The 13,666-nt window shown below is 39.9% G+C and overlaps 1 protein-coding gene across 1 annotated transcript in view; it reads left to right on the plus strand.

Moving 5' to 3' along the window:
• TET2 (tet methylcytosine dioxygenase 2) overlaps nt 1-13,666 on the plus strand; it is a 63,059-nt gene that overhangs the window by 29,049 nt on the left and 20,344 nt on the right. The window lies entirely within an intron of this gene.

Consider the following 13,666-nt stretch of genomic DNA (forward strand, 5'->3'; position numbering starts at 1 on the left):
AATAATTCCTGTGAAAATAGTGTATGATTGTCCAAGTGTTTACTACCCTTGTTTTTAAAGATTTGTTTACTTATTTTTTAAATCAAGAAGTAGATATACAGAGAGAAATATTTTTCATCTACTGGTTCCCTCCCCAAGTGGCTGCAACAGCTGGAGCTGAGCCGATCCAAAGCCAGGAGTCAGGAGCTTCTTCCAGGTCTATCACATGGGTGCAGGGTCTCAAAGCTTTGGGTCATCCTTTCTTGCTTTCCCAGGCCACAAGCAGGGAGCTGGCTGGGAGCAGCTGGGGTACAAACCAGCACCCATATGAGAGCCTGGCAGATGCATGATTAAGATCTAGCACTAGGGTATTGCCCCAGGCCACCTTGTGCCATTTTTGTATCTCAAACATAATACTTAAGTGCAGTCATTTGCTTCTGTGTTTTATTTGAAAGGCAGGTTTACACAGAGAGAGGAACATTTTCCATTTGCTGGTTCGCTCTCCAGATGAGCCAGTGCAAAGCCAGGCACCATTCTCTGCTGCCTTCCTAGCACATTTACATCGAATTGGATGAGAACTATAGTAGTCAGAGGGAAAAAAGTAGCCATGCTTAATTATAGACACAGGCAAAACTCAACATACCGAGGCACCAGCCTCTCTGAAATCCTTTAAGGTTGGATTTTTTCTTTCCTTTTTTTCTCCTAACAGAGTGTCTGAATTCTGCCATGTAAGAATGAGTTCAGCTTATGATCATTTTCAAGCCTTTTATTTCTCTTTGCATCCTACCTTTCCCTTCTTAAAATACATTAAGAACCTGCCTTTGAGTGGGTTTTCAAGAGATAGAGGCCTTCCATTCACTGGTGCACTCACCAAGTTGCATGCAATGGCTGGTGCTGGGAGCTTCCCACTTTTTTACAGGGACCAAGGATCTTGGCCATCTTTTGCTGCTTTCCCTGGTGCAGTAGCAGGGAGCTGTTTTGAAAGTAGAGCAGCCAGTTTTTAAACTGATGCTCACATGGGTTTCCATAACTCCAGCACCAATTATTGCTTAGTAACAGGTTTTCATAGATACACATCACTTCAGTCATTGCCAGTAATGTAGAGTTGATGATGTAAGTGAAAAAGTTTGTGTAGGTGCTCCTGGTGCTCCTGAAGATTTTAGATTCTGGAACTAATTCCACACAGAAACAGTGTAAGATGCAGTTGGACTGAAGGATTGTTATAGATAACTTTTGGATGATTACCTTTGCTTTAGTGGCTATTATCAATATCAATAGCAATTTAGCTCCTTTGAAATATTTTCAAAGAAAATTTTAAAGGAAATTCAAGGAAAAATGCATGCCATATACAGATGCTGTGCTTCATTAAGACTATTTTAATTGTTACTTAGGTTACATTTATCCAGTATAATTTGTACAAATTAGTTAGTTAGGTATTTGGGAAAAGAAATAATGGGCGATGTTTTGCTGCTATTTATTTCCTGACAAATAATCATAATCACTTGGGAATTGAATGTGCTTTGGCCCAGAGAAAAGTCTTTGTATATGTACCACTGCATGACGCCACCGAGAAGGGAGTGCCTTTCTTTAGGAAGTACATTTACCTGATTCATAATTACAATGCTGATGCTGCCAAACAGGAAGAATCAGAGGGGAAGGCGTTTGGCAGAGTGGGTTAGCCTGCTCTTAAGTTGCCTGCATCCCATATTAGCTCGAACTCCATCCAGCTCCCTGATTTGCAACATCAGAGGTAGGAGATGAATCCCGGCTCCATATGGGAGTTCTGGGATTCTGTCCATTCCCAATGCGGGTTATTGAGGGCATCTGAGTTGTGATCCAGTAGATGGGAAATCTTGATAAGGAAATTTCGAATGTTTTGGGTGAGTTCAGTTTAATTGTAAGAATATACATCCTCTTCTGCTGTTTTCACAAGCACATTGAGAAGGGAGCTTGATTGGAAATAGGAAGTCATGACTCGAACTGGGATTTTTGCACCATAGGTGAAAACATAGCCTGCACTATTGAACCAGCACCCATATAGGATGCCAGTGCTGCTGAGCAATTGCACCAGTCCCTAGTCAGAACAGTATTTTTAGGGGTCAGGTATTGAAGCCCAGCAAGTGGGTTTCCCTGGGACTGGAGACACCTGCATTCCATTTTGTAGTGCCAGAGATTAAGTACCATCTCCACATCGGTTCTAGCTTTGTGCCTATGTGCAACAGGTTACCCCAGCCCTTGGCCTCAGGCTAGGAGACCTACGTTGTATTCCAAGTGCCTGGCCATTTGCTAGGTGAACCAGTAGGCATGGGATTAGTCAGTCTCTGCCTCTCTCCCTACCTTTCAATAAATAAACTTATCTGATGCACTTGTATCTATAATAGTATTAGTGCTTTCTCAGAATGCTTATTAGCATAATTGTTTAAGACCTCATTGTCTTTCTGATTCCTGGAAGGTCTGGTTGTGTGAAATGAGCCTGCTCTGAGCAAGAAGCCTGGTTAGCAAGGAGTCCAGGCGCCCACAGGCATTCTGTTTGAGTTTGTGCATCTTTCCCTTACCCAGCACTGCTGCTCCTGGATTACGTTATTTTGGTTTCCCATCTCTTAGCATTAAGGGGGGGCAGAGGACTAACACATGTTGCTCAAAGCAATCCCATGGCACTGCTGAATTTCTCTTCAATGTTTTCATGTCCCTAACAGCTATGGTGCAGATTTGGTAGTTTCAATTGCACTGTCTAGTCGTGTGTGTTTTTTGTATGTACCCCAGTGTGTGCTCTCAGATTATGGTGCTGGAACACCAGCTGGAACTTTCTCTCTTTTCTGTACACCATGCCACAGTTGGCTTTATATGTGATTTTGCATTAGTAATGCCCTTTTATGTGACTTCATCTATTTTTTTTAATTCTTGAAAAATTTTGTATCTCAGTTAGCAATTTTGCCTCATACTCATTCTTGTGCTAATATGCTATGGTTTTTGTTTACTTCTATAGTTATTAACTATTTACTTGAAAGGAGGACTTGGATATCTGCTTTTACGCTTGCATTCCTACAAGTTCTGTAACTTAATTTATTCATGAGCATGTTAGAAATTAGCACCTTAGGTGGCTTTAATATTGGATAATGCTTTCGAGGAAATTTAAAATAGAAGACAGGCTTTCACTAAGAGAGAATAAATTAACACCCAGTCTCACAAGGACAAAAATAAGCCAAATCTTTGAAGCAGGTTTTGGGAAGAACTTTTTCTACATTGCAAATTTGAGTTCTACTTAGCACACACAATTATAGAGCCAGAATCCTTAACTGGTAAGTATTACAAGCACTATCATACCTCATATGGAGAGGTGTCATAGTAATTATTGCTTTCATACATGAAGAAAGTCATATAATAATTCATTTTGTGACTTCATGAGTCACATAAGACCCTAATTGATGTGAAGTGGAGAGAAAGAGATCTATTTTTTTCAAAGAAGATTCTGTTGTGTACAGTTCTTCTAGAATGCTGAAGGAACAAGTGAGACAGAGTTCAGATCATGTTCTGTTTTGGCCACAACTTCAGTTAAGACATCATAGAAAAGAACTAAATGATCGGTCATGGTAGTCTGTTTTGATGCTATTACTTTTTTGGTACAGAAATCGTGGATACCAGCATTATATAATTGTGCATTAGAATAAGAATAAATTTCACAGAAGTAGAACAAATTTCCTGTTTCTCTGCTGGCTAGTAATATTTTCTGTTCTTAGGGGAAGTTTTCCACTGTAAGAATAGTCTCAGTGGCCAACCATGGCTGAGATGCTCATCTTCCTTTTAGTACATTTTGGGTCCTGAAGAATTAATTCCACAAGCTAGTAATTTGGAATTTTTTTGGTTGTTTGTTTTTCTGGTTGGTTTTTTTTTTAATTTGTTGTTGTTTATTTTGGCATTTTTGTAAATGATAAGAGATACACAAGGACTATGGATTTCTATGGGAACTAGTTTTATCTGTCACTTAACCTTTTTATATTTCCTGAAAGTTTTTAGTCATTGAGAAGTTGCTGAACATGCCCAATTTTGATTACTAGCTTGTAACAAGAAGACTAAAATTGGAGTGGGTGACTTGGTAGAGTTTCCAATTAATTTCAAAGTTGAGGATTAATTTAGCATGAATTCTGTCCTTTAGTGTCATTCTTCTTTTTGACATCTTGACCTGCCATTAGAAGGAGGAAACTGTTGGAAACTTGTTACCAATTAAAACCTTCCACCAGAGACCTCAACTGTCAGCAGATACCATCTCAAATTCAAGCCGTGAGAAGTGTTTTTAGAGTGAAAAAAAAACCCAAAAAAATGGGACAGAGCTATTACATTTTGCCATCTGCTAGAAAACATTCAAAGTTTCTTGCCAGTTTAATTAAGTTTGTTGTTTAATGAGTTAGAACCTGCTCAGTGGTTGTAGAGGTCTCAGCCATGTTTGGGCAAGGACTTCTGCAATACAAACTGAAAATATAGAATGAGGATAAACGTTTCCACTCCAAGAGGCAGAGATATAGACCGTCCACATAATGGTTTATTCCTGCAATGTCAGCAACAATGAGCTGTTTTCAAGTCTCCCATGTGAGTAGCAGGGACTCAAGTAATTGAACTGCTCCCAACTCAAAACTTCTGCACTGTGATATCCCTCCTCCCCCCCCCCCCCCCCCCCCCCCGCTGGGATGAACATGTCCATTCCCCCGGACACTTGTCCAAACAAGATTAGTGACAGGTTTCTGTACGAAAATTTAGATAAGGAGGAAGCAGGAAATGTCTGCTTGCATTGACTGAAGAGATGCGGGCTTCAGTTGGCTTTTATGCTGAAGAATAGATAATAGACAAGTATCACTAGAGGCGAATCTATGTAATGCATAATCTCAGTACACATTCGTAGAGTAGGAGTAGTATCAGCCAGCCATGGGGATTTCTGGATCTGAATACGGATTCCAGCAACAGTAAGAATGTAGAACCAGTAGTGCTTGGTGATTGACATGTTTCTAAGAAGGCAAGAAGCCATATAGATATTGCCACTCATTTTGATAGGGAATATAAAAGGTGGGTCTGAAGTAAGAAATGATCTGGATTTGGGTCATTTAAAGTGGGAAGAGCAGTGACGTGTACCATTTGAGTCCATAGGACTAAAATGGGTCATCCAGCAGCTGGTTATCTTACTGTCTGGGCCATCTTTGAGGTCATTCGAACTCTGGGTTTTGAGACCCCAAATCGGAGCCAGCTTCTCAAATTGTACTCTATTGGAATTATTCCATTGTGTCACTTGGCTTTAAATACTGTCCATCAGCTGATAGAACTTCTTTGATTGCATATGAAATAAAGCTAATTTAAAAAGTTAGACTGTCTGAGACACTTATGAGCTACTTCAGGGATGGAGTGGACCAGGAGGTTAAGGACAGAAGACCATCAGCATCGCTAGGATACCTATGAAATTGTCAAGGAGTGGGGGTATGTATACTTCCCGGAGCAGGGGTCATTGGACTGATGGGCAGGTTAAATTTACAAATGATGGAGCAGTGGTTTCCCCAAGTTAGCTATGCCATTTCATTCTTTCCTCAGAGATTTCTGACCCTTAATTTCTGTGGTTACTTGCTGCTGATTGGGAGTTTGCTTGTTTTGGCATCAGGAAATCTCATGGAATGCATAACTCTTGTGAACTATAAAACCTCCATTCAGTGACTCTCACATCGTTGTCATTATTCTGAGAAGTTGTTGGCAACAGATGTGTCGTGATAATACGGTGCATGTACTAAGGCCAATCTGTGTACCCCACATGTGCTGGCCTGCATGCCCTCTCCCTACCACCTCACCCAGGAAGCTCCCAATTTGGCCCACTCCTAGGGCCATTGCCCATACCAACATGTGTATTGGCCTTAACTGCAGAGGCCTATGACAATAGCCTTTCAGGCTGTTCAGGCCCAGCCCCCAGCCCACCAGCATAGGCAGGATCAACAGTGGCTACGGGGCACAGAGTAAGAGAAATATCTTTCATCTGCTGTTTTACTTTCTAAATTCCGGCAGAAACTAAGAGCTTAAAACTCCACCTGGGTCTTCAAGTACATGAGTAGGGCCCAAGCAATTGAGCCATAATCTGCTACTTTCCCTAATGTACATTAGTAGGAAGGTGCTAGGAGTGAGCAGAAGCCCAGTAGTCTGGGCACAAGCATCCCACTGGTACAGCACCTTCCCACTTTCCCCCAGGCTTGCCCACTGTAGCTTAAAACCACGTGTTTTCTTGCTGATTGAGAATTATTTATGCATTACTTAGATATTCCAAATCAATTTATATGTCAATGCTGTTGTACTTTACTACCCTAACAGAAATTCTTCCAGCTCATTTTTATTTGAAAGGCAAAGTTACACAGAAAGAAGAGAGAAGTCTTCCATCCACTGGTTCTGCTACCGAAACGGTTGCAATAGGCAGCGATGAGCCAATCTGAAGGAAGGCAGGGAATTGAATAGTCCTCCTTTGGTTCCTCTGTACTCTTGTCAATAAAGTTTATTTCCTAATTAATGTTTATCAGCTCTTGTCCCTACTTCATTGTCTTTGAAACCAGACTGTCTTGTTCACCCTCTACATCCCTAACCCTGGTGATCAGATGAATAGATGGCTGTTCGCATCTAAGTTTCCAAAATTGGGGCAACCAGACCAATCAGCATATCCAGGAATTTCCTGATGATCAAGGAATAACAAGCAACTCTTAAGAAGATAGATCCGTAAAACAAGTCACAATGAAGACTTAATAGCTAAGCTAGAGCTTTAAATCTGTGTCTCAATAAGTATATCCTAAAGGGTTGTCCTTTGTAGAACTAGAGGGAATGAAGCTGACTTTCACAGAAAATGCTACAGGAGACCATTTTATGAAATTGAATTTTCTTCAACTGAGTAACATTTAAGTGGAAATGAATGACTTATTTCAGTGTTTTATGATCATTTGCCAGGCTATGAAATATATGTTCTAGAAAATTACTGAAAAAGGTTTTTAAGTTTGCATTTGATATATATATCAAATATATATATATAATGGGAAAGCCGGAAATATTACACAGCACACTTTAATTTTAATTACTTAAAATTTAGCTGGGAGGAGCTCAAAGATTGGGAGTTGTATGGCCGGCTTCCAAAAAAAGAGGGGGGAGGAGCTCTGTAAGATTCAGAGTTATGCAAGTATTTTTGATAGAGAAGCAGAAAGAACTAGAACATTTTCCCAGCACTGCTTCAGTCTCCTTACTTCCAGCATGGTCTCCGAACACTAACTGCAGTGCAGATGGCATCAACTGTTTTTGCTTAGCTGCAGTGGTTTTCTGCATCTCTTCATGCTTCAGCTTTGTCACAAAGAGAACATCTAAACGTGGGAAAGAAATTGCGTTAAGTTTTGAAATGGAATGCTAAATAGTTTGGGGGATTCTAATGCACATCAATGAATGGCCTCAGTAACCTGTTTTCTGAGACAGTACTCTTCAGTGTAAACGTCTCAATTTTTTGTTCATGTGTGTGATGTGACTTTCCCTGTTAGCTACACACCAGCTTTTTGTTCTCCACTCAGAGAAGCTGGATTTTGAGCCTGTATATATAAATTAACTGTGTCAGTAACAGTATAGAACTTCACTGTGCTGTGTGTATTTTGAAGTAAGTGCACATGGAGATAGGAGTCAGTCCTCTGATGCTGACAAACAGATCCTAATGTGAGGAAGAGTGCTCTGAGGGGTGCTACTTGATAATTGTGAGGCAGCACAGACTTCAACTGCAACATAGCTGAGAAAACCTTTCCAAGGCCTATTGGCTAACCAAGTTCACCTAGTGCATTCACAGACCTTGAGACATGTTGCAAAGCTTTGCCAGGAGAGTTGTCCAACCCAAGACAGGGCAACTTGATGTCCTCTTCTGGCCTAGACAAGCTGGCTGTCACATCCTTTGTGTGCACCTGAACATGCTGTCCACTGCACTGTCATGAGCAACAGAGGAGGCAGGACAAAGCTCAAAGCCTGGGACCCAAATACATGTGCTATGAACCCAGGTGTGTATCAGCATTCTGATATGGGATTGACACAACTCTAGCAGCATTGGCACAATAGCATTGTGATACACTCAGAAAATAACCAAAATACGAATTGCTGGTAAATAGGAGGAAGACCAATGAAAGGTTGTCATGGTAACAGTTGATTAGGATTGCACAGATCAGCATGAAGATGAAGTTGTTCAAGCTTGTGCAGAACTTCTCAGAAACACATTGGCATGCCTTTGCACTTCATGCTAGGGAACGAAATATTTCTGAGAATCAATTCATGAATACAATATGGCACATAGTTGCCAAAATATTTGTTTCAAGAATCTGTGGTATGGAGTTTGTTATTAGTTTGCTTCACACTAATATATGGCAGCACTCGCTGTGAATGCGACACCTTCTTTTTGAACTTTTGTATTAATGTTAATGCTGAGCAGACGAGCATTCACACAGATTATAGATCATCCACAGCATCTTAAGTTAGAACAATTTCATTCCAGTCTGCATTCTGGTCCTTGCCCTAGAAGTAGGGAATGTCACACTGTGTATGTCTTCCCACTCTGAGCTTTTTGTGACCTTTCCCAAAGATTGGGCAGGAAGGGGATAAAATGGACCTGGAGTTCCTTGTGTGAGAATGTGTGCGTGTGTTTGTGTGTTCATATTTACAACTGCAGTTTAGTGGAATAAGTCATCTTCGCCACAAATTCTAAATAATGAGAATTGGAGGAAAAAAAGGACAGACGCAGAAGATAGGATTTCAAGCTAGTTTCGTCAGGATTTTAGAGTACCATCCACATGTGCATTAAGCTTGTCCCTCACTTTCCTTGAACTAAGGATATAATTGACACAAATTATGACCTGTTTTAGTAGGAAGCCAATAAAGTAGTTTTGAGAACAGTGTCATTCACATAGGAGTCAAATATATTATCTTTGTTCAGTGTTTTGCGTGTCTATGTAATTTCTACCACCCTGAGTTAATAACAGGGTCATAGCTGCCAGGAAGAGTGACAGAGCTAAACACCAGTTGACACAGAAATGCTTTGGCCTTATATGCTGCGGTCTTCACAATGACCCTGCCTGCCACTCTTTGCATTGATCAATTAACAGGATTCACCTCATGATGGTATTTTATAAAAACTGGAATATTGGAAGGTACAGGGAATGATTTATCACAGAACAAATCCCTTACAGAATGGCAACTGTATAAGTTTGTTGATTGGCCTTCTCTTATTTGAAGGAAGCTAACATGAGATTTAAATCATTTTTCCTCCTATAGCACTCACAAAAACCAACAATATTAAAAATGCAAAAACAAAAACCCCTCTTTGCAAATGTTGAGCTTCATCTAGGGTTTTATGTGGCGAGAGATACAGCTTCCATTCGTGAGTAATTCAAAGAGTCAAATGGTGCTGAGGTAAATTACGACCCTCCGTGCATATTGGTGAAATGAGAGGCTGATCCATTTGCACACTAATGTGCTATTTTTAAGTCATGCATCATAGCATCTTCAAAGAGGCCTGTCATAATTATGATGGATTAGACTGCAGAGTCAGTCCTAGTTGCAGTAATTGTTTCACAGATGCTGCCGATGCGACTTGAATTCATAACAAATTGTCAGAAAAGCGGGAAAACTGCCGTGGCTGAAAAGTAGCTACCTTAGTTCTGGCAAGCAAGAATGTTAGCTGGTACTTGGTCAAAAGGCCAGTAGTTTGAACTGAAAGAAACGTGTTTCTTCATGATGTAGAATATACGGGTTGACATCAGTTTCTCCTCACCTTGGTTCCCCTCCTGGTGCACAGATGATTATCCTGTGGTATTAGCCGAAACCACAGACCCATCATGATATCATTATGTTACATTGCTATGTTAAATTACCTGATTATAATTTGACCTTTCAAATTTACAAAACAATTGGTTGTGTTTATTGAAGATTTATTGGAGTTCTTTTTAATACTCTGCTTTATAAGGACTGCCAGACTATTAGGGTAAAAGGATAAACATAAATAAATGATATAACTTGTTTCTGAGTTATGACCTTTTCCTCAATTAACATTTAATTAACCTCTGTCATTTAGGAAGAAGATGATTTTTATAACTCTCTTCACGTTAAAAAAAAACCTCAAATTGTTTTTTCAGTTACACATCTAGAAGTTTAATTTACCTTGTTACCAGGCAATATGGGTAGATATCCTCATGTTAGCATTTTATCACAGCACACTAATGCTAAATGCTATAATTGCCTTCAGATGTTTTACCAAAAGCCTGATCATTTTCCTCTTACGAACTACATAGCTAAATAATGAAGAATAAGTAAAAATGCAACAAAGGAGGCAGAAATAAGGGCAAGAATATCATTTTTATAAGTATCATTTATCTATAAATCATATATTCCAAATTTCAAATAAGTAAAACATGTTTCGATTATAACTAAAAACAAGCTCATAGAATGAGAAAAATAAAAGCCACCCGCAGGATTATGCAGTGGCTATCATGATGAGCTCCTAGACGGTTGTGGGTTTAACACTGTGGTTCTGTTCCTTTCATGCTTGGTCCTGGCTTCCCAGGACCCATATGCCTGGGTTCATATGTAACTCTGAATCCTTACTGAGTCCCTGAGATAATCTTATACATCATTAAAACACATCAGTCATTTCGTGATCACTCAGGTCAGTGTCATTTAGGATGTCTCAGCCATCGAAAGTTTAAAGTGCTACCTAGTGATTTTGTCAGCTGGACAAGGCTGGGTATAAAAAAGGTCAGCAAGTAATCGGCATGCATTGAACCTCACAACGGAGAATAGCGAGGAAATCTGTGATCCCTCCCCTGCAGCCACACGGACACCTGGGCGTCTGATGCCGTTCTGACCCTGTACACCTGGCAGCAGTGGGGGCTCCTCCTGGTGGAACTCCCAGGCCAAATCCCAGCTTGTTTCACTTGTACAAGCTTCCTACTACTGCTTCATTGCGCGATTTGACTGAACAACTCAGGGAAAACACACACACACACACACACACACACACACACAGCCTTACACGCTGCTTACTTATTTAATATAAAGAATATACAAAATAATGCTGGTGCAGCTTTGTGTGTGAAAGGGGTGCTCTTTCTAAGCATACCCACTTCAGTGATCTCTAAGTATATTCTAGAATCTGCCTAAACCTCAGAGAAACTTTTGCTGCAATTCTGATACTAATAGACTGAGTGGGAAAACCCAGCAAGGCTTGTCTGTTCACATTCTTCTTGACCTCCCTGTATCGCATTTTTCTCTCCTGGGTCTCAGGCAGGAGTCTTATCTACCATAAGAAAAGTTAGGTCAGTGTACATTAGGATTCCCAAAGACTCATATTGGGAAGGAGTTCTTAGAAGCATGGATGGAAACATGTAACATCACAGAGAAATTTCATATGAGTAAGAGATTAATAATCTTCCAGTAGATCTTATTATATAATTAGAAACAGATCTTGATAGCTCTGAAGAGCTTATTGTGAAATCTTTTTTGAAGTTTAGCTGGAATTTGGCCCCTGGTGCCAGCCCTGGCCTCTCAATGAATATGTCAAATAAGAGCCTCTCAAGGAATATGTTAAAAACAGCCTGTGCCTGTTTGAGATGGTAAGTAAATGGTTCAGCATGCAATATTGCCATAAAGACTCTTCTCCCTATTTTTTAAATATAACTTTTGATCATTTCTTTTAGAAACATAATGCCTTATTATGATTGCAAGTCTATATATTTTTTATTTTTTCATTATTGTTATATAAACAGCAAATTTACAGAGCAAAGTGACCCTCTGGTTTACTCCCCAAATGGCAGAAACAGCCAGAGCTGAGCCCATGTGACACTGAGAGCCTGGAGCCTCTTCCTGGACTCTCCTGTGGGTGCGGAGTCCCATGGACTTGAGCCATTCTCCACGGCTTTCCCAGACCAGAAGCAAAGAGTCATATCAGAATTTAAGCAGCCAGGACATAACTCAGTGTCCATGTGGGATGCTGGCACCACAGGGTGGAGGAGTAGTCTGTGAAGCCATGGTGCCAGTCTTACCAGTTTGTATTTTAAAATCACTTTTTGTTCTAAATGAAAATAATGATTAGTGAATCATTGGCATATAATGAATTGCTATGTATAAATCTCATTGATAGGCATTACTTTCATCAGATTTATTTGTACAAGGATTTTCTGTCCTTTCACCTCTATACAAGTTTAATCCCTATTCTTCAGGTATTGAGAGAGTAGAAACTTAAATCTGACTGAGATATTTGGAGGTGAGGCCCTGGGGAATTGATTAAGACCTGATTTCTGGTAACATTGAGTGAAGAGGGGAAGAGACCAGCACGCTGTCTCACCATATGACAGTGTGCTGTGCTGTCTCAGGACTCTGTCAGCAAGGAGCCACCAGCAGGTGTAATTCTTGTGACATCTTAGAGAATGGTGTATTAGCTAGCTGAAATAGTTTATGTAGCATGAAGGACAATATATCGAGAGGGCTTATGAATTTTTTGTAATTATATAATAAATCTGCATATTTGTGGGCATTTTTGTGGGGCATAAATTTTTTGCAAGGAATTGGTTTATGTGGCAAAAGAGCATCTTTTTTAGCATTTGGAGAGCTAATTAGTCTCTTTCAGACTTGTGATGCTCTTTACTTAGGTAGTAGTGCCCTCATGTAAACAAAAGCCTCTTAAATCAAATTTTCCTATGTAGTATATCCACAATAGTATAATTTTAAATATTCCAAAAAATTTTAATCTTTAAAATGCTATGATGGGTCACACTTTCTGCACACAGGACTGAATAACTGTTTGTGGCTACTCGCTGTTATGTTGGATGATGCATATCTACCTTTTTTCCCAGATTTATTTATTTTTATTGGAAAGGGAGATATACAGAGAGGAGGAGAGACAGACAGGAAGATCTTCTATCCGGTGGTTCACTCCCCAAGCTGCAGCATCAGCTAGAGCAGAGCCAATCCGAAGCCAGGAGCTTCTTCCTGGTCTCCCCCGCAGGTGCAGGGTCCCAAGGCTTTGGGCCATCCTTGACTGCTTTCCCAGGCTGCAAGCAGGGAGCTAAATGGGAAGCAGAGCAACCGGGATAAGAACTGGTGCCCATATGGGATCCTGGCACATTTACGCTCCAGGCCTGCATATCTACCTTTTAATGTTTAGAAAGAAGCAGATATAGTAGAAACATCATGTTTTCTCAGTCAATTAACCTATTATTTATAGCGTACCTAAAGCCTATTGCTATTAGTAAAAAATTGTTACCAGTTTATTTTATAAATCATCATTTATATGAGGGAATATTTCACTTAAAAAAAAGGTTGATGAAAGCGTTTCTGAAATTTGTTCTTGCTGTATAATTGTCCTACATAGGATTTACAGTTGTATTGAATTTTGTGGGCTGTCCCCTTGCCTTGCATATTTTCCTGCTTTTATTGTCAATTTTTAGGAATGGTGTGTGTTAACTTTTATTTTGCAGGCATACTTTTAGCCATTAGTACATTTTTTTTATATCAGGACAAAAGACCTTAATCAGTCATGAGATTGTTAAAATTTTCACGGACTTTCTTTATCTTTTGCTTTTTCTTTTAATTCAGAGAGAGATATTCCATCTCCTGATTCACTTTCCAAATGGCTGCATCAGTGAAAGTGTGTTTCAGTATTTCTAAGATG

Source organism: Ochotona curzoniae, unplaced genomic scaffold (genome assembly GCF_017591425.1).
Source record: "Ochotona curzoniae isolate NIBS_2020 unplaced genomic scaffold, NIBS_Ocur_1.0 scaffold_4506, whole genome shotgun sequence".
Taxonomy (NCBI): domain Eukaryota; kingdom Metazoa; phylum Chordata; class Mammalia; order Lagomorpha; family Ochotonidae; genus Ochotona; species Ochotona curzoniae.